The sequence below is a fragment of the Macrobrachium nipponense genome, chromosome 9 (assembly GCF_015104395.2).
Source record: "Macrobrachium nipponense isolate FS-2020 chromosome 9, ASM1510439v2, whole genome shotgun sequence".
In the NCBI taxonomy this organism is placed as follows: Eukaryota; Metazoa; Arthropoda; class Malacostraca; order Decapoda; family Palaemonidae; genus Macrobrachium; species Macrobrachium nipponense.
In genome coordinates, this window is record NC_061110.1 from 47,642,156 (window position 1) to 47,651,556 (window position 9,401).

Genomic DNA, 9,401 nt, shown 5'->3' on the forward strand with positions numbered 1-9,401 from the left:
TTTGGGAGGTAAAGTGAATTTAGATATTAAAGGACTTTGTAGCTTGAATTGATATATAAATGGATCACGGTTCGATGTGATAATTATTCATAACAAAAAGGCTACGTGCTGTCAAAGCTCGAATTGGCCAACATTGGTAGACGGGTTCCATATCGATTCTAAAATTTACGAAAGATACAGATCGAGGGTGATTTTGTAACGGTCAGAATCGATATGAACTTATATAGCGTCTCTGTGGCTGATTTGGATAGCGTCACTGACTGTCCTGATTTCGTCCCCGTCCAACTTGGACGGTGGTTCGATCCCATGGGGGGACGAATTATGATTTATTCAAATTTAAAAATTCCCCTTCGGTACAATATATGAAAATATATCATTTGGGAGGTAAATGTGAATTTAGATATTTAAAGGACATTTGTAGCTTGAATTGATATATAAATGGATCACGGTCGATGTGATAATTATTCATATATATCTATATATAATTATATATATATATATATATATATATATATATATAATATCTATATATATTGTGTGGATACAAATGAAATGTGCTTTTGCGCTACATGAGCTCACCTTAACGTACGTAGTGTTGGTCTGTTTAAATAAAAGTCAAACGGCCGAACTGCGGGAGGAATATTTCAGGTACACTTATTCGCAATTACGTGGCGATGCGTGAAACGTGCCCTTGAAATATATCCCTTCCCGTTATATTTGACACACATTATGGATATTATTTCTTCTTAGAAGACGATTAATGATGTGTAATGATAATAACGGAAAATAATGTTGCAAATGTAAAAGATTAATCAAATAGCCATTTTGATCAGAGGCGGAGACATGACGCTTCAGTATCTAAAAGGAAATCTGATAAAATGAAAGGGCTAATTACTTATTGTTACCCAGTAATTCTATGTCATATCATTGATGGAAAGGGGAAACATGATTATCATTAGCATTATTGGTATATGAAAAATTGCTCGGATATCGTCGATATTACGCGTAACATTTCATTATATATAATGCAAGCACGAGTGATTCGTTAGCATGACGTACGTTCAGCATTTGAAAATATAGTGCCAAGGACGAACAGAAAGAGGAAATTATTGTATCATGCAATACAATAACTAATTATTTACGTTAAACATGTTTTTAGGACGGTGTGAATAGAAAAATTTGTTTTTTCACCAATTGCCCTTCTGTTGCAATTGCAATACTATGCATTGATTTTTATCGAAGAATTATAAGTGTGATAGTAAGTTGTTCGGTTCGTTGTGTTTGTGCGTGTGTGTTGGAAAGATGTAAGTCAACCATTAAGCTAACGTAACATGTTCGAGAAAAACCCAAAGATTAATTATGACAGTAGGCATTTTGGGGCGTATCCTCCTAGTGATGACTTTTCGAGAAGTCTTGTATGTGCTACCAACCGATCTTTACTTAGTCTAACCAATAAATTCCTTGGCCATTTTATGGGACAATCTAGTAGTTATCAAGGCGAGGTAAGCCAAGCGTTATTTTTGTTCTCTGACAAACAATGTCTGCGTCTCTCTTCCATTGAGAAACTCGAAGAAATTGTAATGAATAAACAGTGAATTGAATAGTTATTTTGACCTAGGAAAGAAATTGGTTGCTTCAGTTCCATAAACGTAATACTAATTATATATAAAGTGAATATATATCTCCTTGGACCACACTGTGTCATATCGTCGATGGCAAGGAGAAATTGAAAATCATTAACATTGTAATTGTCGAAAAATGCGAGACATTAAAAAAATGTGACAGGATGTTAAAAAAATGTGACAAACATATTAAAAAAATGTGACAGAAACATATCCTATCTTAAAATTACTCTATTATTTTCCTAAAATGTATGACTCAAATGAATGATACTTTCGAATACTGTGGTGTTGTACGTTTAGTTCCTTTTTTCTAAATGTGGAGCTAAGGAAAAAATAAGTTTTCGTATAACAGGTAAACTAAAAGGCAATTTAAGAGTATTTCTGTCCCATTATATTTACAATGAATTGTTATTTGTCGAGATGTTACTCTCTCGATCCCACAGAACGTATTGAATGTCAGAAAGGGAAAATCTTGAGCTTTACCAAAATGGGGATTGACCAGTCGTCAGATTTATATTATTCAATTTCCGTAGTTCAGGTCATTTATATTTGAAGGTGTGTTATTCTTTAGTTGCTATGATAATAAAACCAAAATAGCCAAGGTTTCCATATTAATATTTGCGTACTATTGTCTTTTCGATATCATTCCACAATTATTATCGTAATATCGAAGAACTGAGTTGGTATGATTGATTATTTATTTCCTTCGTCGTAAGCGCCCTCAGTTGGATGGAGTAAGAATAAAGCTTTTGGCGGTACTACAGTGCACCCTTTCTCCATCCCCTTCCCAGCTCTTTTTCAGTTGTATATTTTTCCCCAATACTTTTTATTTCCTTTGCTCTTGTTTTCCTTCTCCCTCCTGTGTTACTTTTTCTTTTCATTTTTTTTCTTGTTGTGAAAAACTTTTCCTCTTTGGATTACCTATCCCAATGAATATACGCGTATGTATCTCCCCTTTATGAATTGCAATTTGCAACAAATAGTTGTTTGCGCGCTATGTATGATTCTCAGAGAGAGAAAGAAATCTAACTACTATGTACCCATTTATTTATTTATTTGTTTATTTATACTTACATTTTACCATACACCTTTCCTTAGAAGGGATTGCTCTAGTTGGTGTTACCCCTCTGGTTGTCAACGTTGTGGCGACCTATCACAGTCAAATTGCCTCAATATATCATGTAAGAAATCCTCAGAAACACAGCGTCATTTAGTTGAACATACACAAAGCATTCTAGCCAGTGAGCAGTGTCCTAGCAAAAACTCTTACATACATCTAATATATATATATATATATATATATATATATATATATATATATATATATATATATATATATATATATATATATATATATTTTCAAATGTCCTTTAATATCCAATTCGTTCTACCTCGGAATTAATATATTTTCATATATGTTAACCAAAGAGGAATTTTTTAGTTGATAATAATTTTGTCCTCTTGTGGGTTCGAACCAGCGCCCAGTTGACAGAGGAGAAATCAGGACTTCAGTGACATTAGTAGGGAAAAAGACCCCATTTCGGCTCTACCTCAACACCCGACCCCCAATTTAGCTCACAGGCAATAAACCCCATAAGCTTGCTTTTATTTTAACCTCATGTACGTTGACCATTAACGACTCCTCAGGAAAACCACCAAATATTTCACTCTAGTTCAGAAAAGAACCCCAAAATGGCTCATGAAGAGAGTAGGGAAAAAAAAGACTCCATTTCGGCTCAACCTCAACACCCGACCCCCAATACGGCTCACAGGCGATAAACCCTATAAGCTTGCCTTTATTTTAACCTCACGTACGTTGACCATTAACGACTCCACAGGAAAACCACCAAATATTTCACTCTAGTTAAGAAAAGAACCCCAAAATGGCTCATGAAGAGAGTAGGGTATATATAACTTTATGGGAAAACCAAAAATTCTAAGTCCCTTAACCTAACCTAACCCAACCTAACCTAGCCTAACCCACCGAGTCAAAAAATTCTAAGTCCCTTAACCAAACCTAACATAATCTAACATCTCCATTCAAATTCAGATAAACAGCTGATAAGCCCCCACAATAGTCACCGTTTCTCTGTCACTCGATGCCAGGTGCACAACATGTCATATCACGTGATAGTATGAATGCGAAAAGAATTCTAAACTCCATAACCTAACATAATGAAACTTTATGGAAGGTTGAACAATAAAGAATGAGGGTAATAAAAAACCAATTTTGACCAATCACATTTTTATTACATAAACCGGTACACATTAACAAGTGTCAAATTCTCTTGTTTCTCCCGAGATTCATTAAAGACAATACCGCCACGACCCCTTATCACCAACCTCAAACTGCTTAACAATTTTACAATAAAAAACCACAATCTTCTTAATTCATTATCTTGTACCGCTTGACATTCGTCCTCTGCCTGTGTTCCATGCGGAACAGCCCCTCCTTTCCCGCTCATCCTAAGGAAGAGAAATAACGGGACTTTGAAGAACTGAATGCTTGCATGAAATAAAAAGTAATTATATAATGTATATTAACAACACCAAAAAACGATAATTATCTTTTATTGAACAGATGCATACACTCCTTGTATGTGACAGTCTGTTTACCACCAGAACTCCAATGAGAACATTTCACCCTTTAGAAATACTTTGATCAGTGCTCCATCACTCGCCTGTCATTACTTTCCAAATGACACTGGGAGAAGACAACGTTCATTAACGACAAAACTGGTTTCAACCCTCAATGATTCGTACAGTGAACGAAGAAAACAGTGTCAAGAGAGCACTTGTAAGAATTATCTGGCTGTACCTGCCTTATGGACTGGCGAAGGGCAAATCCCAAATTTGCACGGACTAAAGTCGAGAAACCGCCTGAATAAGTTTTAGGGATTATACCATAACTGTCAAAAAAGAAGATTGTATCCCTAGGTAAACAGTCGATATAAAAACACACCCAGTGTGCAACAACATTGATACTAGAAGATGAAGGCAGAGTATTAGATATAAAAACTAACAGTTTATTTCTATATGCATGTATTATGAACGTGTCCACTTTATCCGAAGCCAACACACCTAAATATTTAATAACACTCCCTAGCGAACCTTGTAAAGCAGTCTCAATTTCTTTCATATCCATCACTCATAACCACTAACATCACACAGAACGACTCTATCCGAATCAATTGTTAAAATACCCTTGGTGTGTCCGAACAATAAAATCATGCAAGGATGAGGCGCAACTGTACCCAGCTTTATAGATATTCTCAAACTAGCTGAAATTTCAACCGGCATTGAATCTACAACCTCTTCCGTGATGTGGCTAAAACAATAGACAGCCCTTCCGTTTTTAAAACTGTCATAGGTGATGAGGTTATGACCACCACCTATTGACTTCTGCGTCTTTTAAAACAATTGCAAGACAGTATTAGGAAAATGACAGTTGATATTATACAATGTATTCCCATTAACAGTGATGTGCACGCTATTCAAGTCGTATGTACCAAAGTACAAACTATTGGCCTCGTAATTCCCTGAAAACGTTTGCATACCAATCATAGCTAACGTAATCTTTTCAGGTATACAGGTGTTGAAAGGCTGATCTATTAAAATGGAATCCTCATTCTCCCCAATAACATATGTTTTATATAAAGTCTTATCAAATATATATTGTATAGGGCTAACCGCTAGAGCTGTGTTTAAAGCGGACATGGCTTTATAATGGGGGTTAACCCGATCAATCCACAACTTGGCTTTTTCTATATTCAGATCGTTTTAAGTGCGCATCGGTGTGGGCGCCCATTGCCCAGTTGTTATTGGCCATTTCAAGCCTTATCCTCAAATCCACAGAATCCAACAAATACATGTCTATACACACTAGATCTATAAGGAGTGGAAAGTATGTGTGAACTCCTCTCGTATTAATGGAGCTCATCACCTGAGTTTCCCACCTACTTGTCTGTCTGAAAGAAGCGGCTGTATAGGTTTGTGTAACACCATGTGTGGCGTGAAGATCATCGTGGAAAACCCCACTCATACCAATAGTCGGTAGTGCACTGGATTTCACGCTCTTGAGCATTTTTATGTATGATTGATAGTTAAAATAGGACATGATTCCACCAATTTTTTGTTCAAGAACACAGAGACGGTTTTAAAAAGCGTATTAGTTATACCATTAACAAGTGCAACATGTGCATCATCCGGCAGCTTAGCACCGCCCCTAACCACTGTGATGTATAATTCCAAAGCTATACTCGACAAATCCAAGAAGGAGCCTGCGACACCATTAGTACAAAACTCGATATAGTTATCACTAAGGATGTGATTTATACAATTTTTGCTAGGTGTGAAATCCAACCTTTCCTTCGAATTAATCGAACTTTCTATAGTCCTACTCTTGTTCACATTCGGGAACAATTCTGAGATGCCTGCGATATATGAAGAGATGGGAACCATGTGTCCCCATCCCTGGCACATTTGGAACCACACCCTCCATTTCACAAAATTGTGAGAGGGAGGGAATGCATGTGTGCGCGCCCGCTGACAAAGGGTGAATGAATTGAAGATGATCATACACATCCTTGTTATATTTAATTCTCGATTTAAGCCGTCCATTCTTCTTTCTCCTCTTCCTCCTCGTCTTCGTAGCCGACCGAGTGAGTGTATGTTTCACTCCACCCAACCTTTTCCTGCCGACCTTCCCACTACCGCTTAGAATCCGTCTACCCATACTTTTGAGAGCTGTCACTCCATACCTTTTTAAAGCTTCCCTCAGGGGCCGCTGATTGTTCACTACATACGAAAGCACTGATCTACCAAACTCTTTCACTGAAGGTTTAGCAGCATTGAACAGGAAAGGGAGTACCCTGTGTGCAAAGCTGGCCATGGCTGAAAATACACCGCCACCTCTTCTATGACTCGGATAGAAGAATGAAATGTCCTCTAGATCCGCTCCCTTTCTTAAGGGTTCAGACAAGAACAACGTTTTAAATTCCACCTCCGAGGGTGGGGTGAATATGGACCCTCATACCTGTTAAAAAAACCTTTAATCCCTCCCTTGAATATTATGCAGAGCGCTCGTTTGAGCATTCTTCATTACACGAGCTCGCGAAAGTGAATAATGTAAAGGTGGAAAAGAATACAGGTTTTATATATACCTCCCTATCTGGGCCTTGTATGAAGCACACAGGTGACGCTCGAGTCGTTATTGAAATGAATGCGCCTTCCATTCTGGTCGGTGGTGATGATTAAAATCTGTTCTAGAATTTTTGTGTTCAGCGCTTTGTATATTGTATCGTGTATCCCCTTCCCTTTGCCGCTCTCTAATGTTAAACAATCCAATATATTTACTAGTTTCCCTCCAAAAATAGTCCGTTAAACAATATCGGTGTACATATACATATAATCGAAACTGCAATTATCGGGTAAGGAATCAACCGAGAGATGTGCATCCACCGCATCAAGGCCGTAAACTTCGTACGATGTATTATTTTTAAAACCCAGCATTCTGGCCGCTTTATTACTGAATTTGACAGACACACTTTTAATGTCTCCCACCCCAATCTCCCCTCTCTTAACGTGAGGGATAATAATTCTTCTGCTGTCTTCATCCCAACCAAATACATCGTTACTGTTGAAAACGTTTTCGTATTCGCTGTCAAAATATACTTTTAAATCTTCAAAAATATCCTTTTTAAGCACCCTCACCAGTCTTTTCATGTATCCCGCTAACAGCTGTCGTTGGTCTATAGATATAGGCGTGCTTGTTATTTTTACCTCGTTTAGTAACAAACTGGAGGGAGAATTCTTCATCTCTTTATAATACAGCATAATAAACTCCCGGAAACATGATCGAAGCTAGACCCACCTCATATTCGCTTCCATTTGGTAGGAATATAGGAGCAGGTAACCTATTCACAAACCCAGACGCTGAGTTATTCACGTACTTGCCCAAGCAGCGTAGACTGCTCACATATATAATGTGTTCACCCGTCATACTGGTGAAGTACTGCACATGATTTCGCTCATCTAGGTCTTATATGAAGGGTGCTTGACACGCTTTTACCTTCAATAAACTTGATATCCTCCCCCTTCTGATTCGTCACATCAATGGAAATGTAGTCTACCACATTTGTATTTAAAGGTTTATAAACTGCGTTAGCAAACCTCTACCCTGTCCACATTCCAATGTGAAACAGTCCAGGATATTTACCATTTTTTCACCCAGCGATGAGGGTTGAATAATGTTGGAATATAAGTAAACGTAATTGATACTGTGATAATCGAGATAGGGAGTTTTGGAGCAATGATTTCTCAACACTCTTTCACCATAAATCATGTATTGCACTCCTATGTTAAACCCCAATAAACGTGCAGCCATAACACTAAACTTTACAACTGAAACAACTCCCTCTACTTAACCCTTAAACACCGACTGGACGTATTTTACGTCGACATTTTTTGTCTCTCGGGTGCAGACTGGACGTATTTTACGTCGACATACAAAAGTTTTTTTTAAAATTCGCGGAAAAATACTTATAGGCCTACCAGCCTAAAACTTTTGAATCACGCGCCTTGGGGGATGCTGGCTCCGAGTTCACGGATCGAGGTGTTGTTTTGTTTAGAAGCGTGACCCAAGTGCGCATGCGCGAAATGCTTTCCTCTCGCTCAGCGGCGCATCGTCCGAGAGCGATCTTTTGTCGCAATCGAGTTTTTCTGAACTTGTGCGAGACTTTGAACATTTGTGTTGCTACAGGCGCGTTTTACCTGTCGGAAGGGATCGTGTAAGACGTATTTTGGACTTAGATGCTGGCGAAGGACCAAGCACCCAGCATGACCCCGCGCCTCAACGCCGTTCTGTGCGACCACGTGTGGATGAGAGTGGTTTAGAATCACAACGTGTGCCTTTGGTTACCCCTAGGAAGCATCAGGGCGTCCTTAGGGGCATTCGTAGGAATTTGGGAGGCCTCCAACCAAGGGACATAGACGAGTATCTTTCGGAGCTTGATCGGGAATATGTCGCAAGTCCTCATTTTGATGGCGGATGGTCATCGAGTGATGAAGACATCAGTCCCGATGTCAGTGAGGACGAATATATGCCCCCAATGTCCGTTCGAGGCTCACATCCCGAAAGTGAGCTCGAATTCAGTGGTCAGTGCCTATGAGGGGGAATCTGAGGAGGGGGAGGATGGGGATATGGGGTCTAGTTTCATCGCGGATGACGATACTGAAAGCGAAGGGCACGTAGAAGGTCGGCTCGTCGCGCCAGCCAAGGTGAAGGTCGGTCGTCCGAGAGCGACGAGGGGTGGACGGAGGACCCCACCCCTCCTAACATGCACCCCTTCACGGAAACTCCTGGGCTCACCGTATCAGTACTCCTGACAGCTTTGGGGTTCACCCAGCTGTTCCTTATGCGGGAATTACTGGAGTACCTGGTAGAAGAGACGGTGGACTCTGCTCGGTACTGCCGGTATGAATTACGGACGACCTTGTCTTATTACTGGCGGGGTTGCAACCTCATTGACATGGCACATTTTTTGGGGCTCCACATTTATTTTGGTATGACACCTGCTGCCGACGTCAGGCAGTATTGGAGGCGGAATTATTTTTTATGTATGCCCAATGTGCCTGGCGTTATGTCCCGTGATAATTTCCTGGCGTTGGACAGGTATTTCAACTCCTTCAACCGAAGGGCCATACCCCGGAATAACAGTGATCGCCTCATCCTAATCCGCCCAGTGTTGGAATACATTCGTGATCGGTGTAGAAATCTCG

The 9,401-nt window shown here is 39.4% G+C and overlaps 1 pseudogene; it reads right to left on the bottom strand.

Annotated features, from left to right (window-relative positions):
* Positions 1–4,766: 4,766 nt before the first annotated feature.
* On the bottom strand, positions 4,767–6,083 carry LOC135218063 (uncharacterized; annotated as a pseudogene).
* Between the last annotated feature and the right edge of the window lie 3,318 nt (positions 6,084–9,401).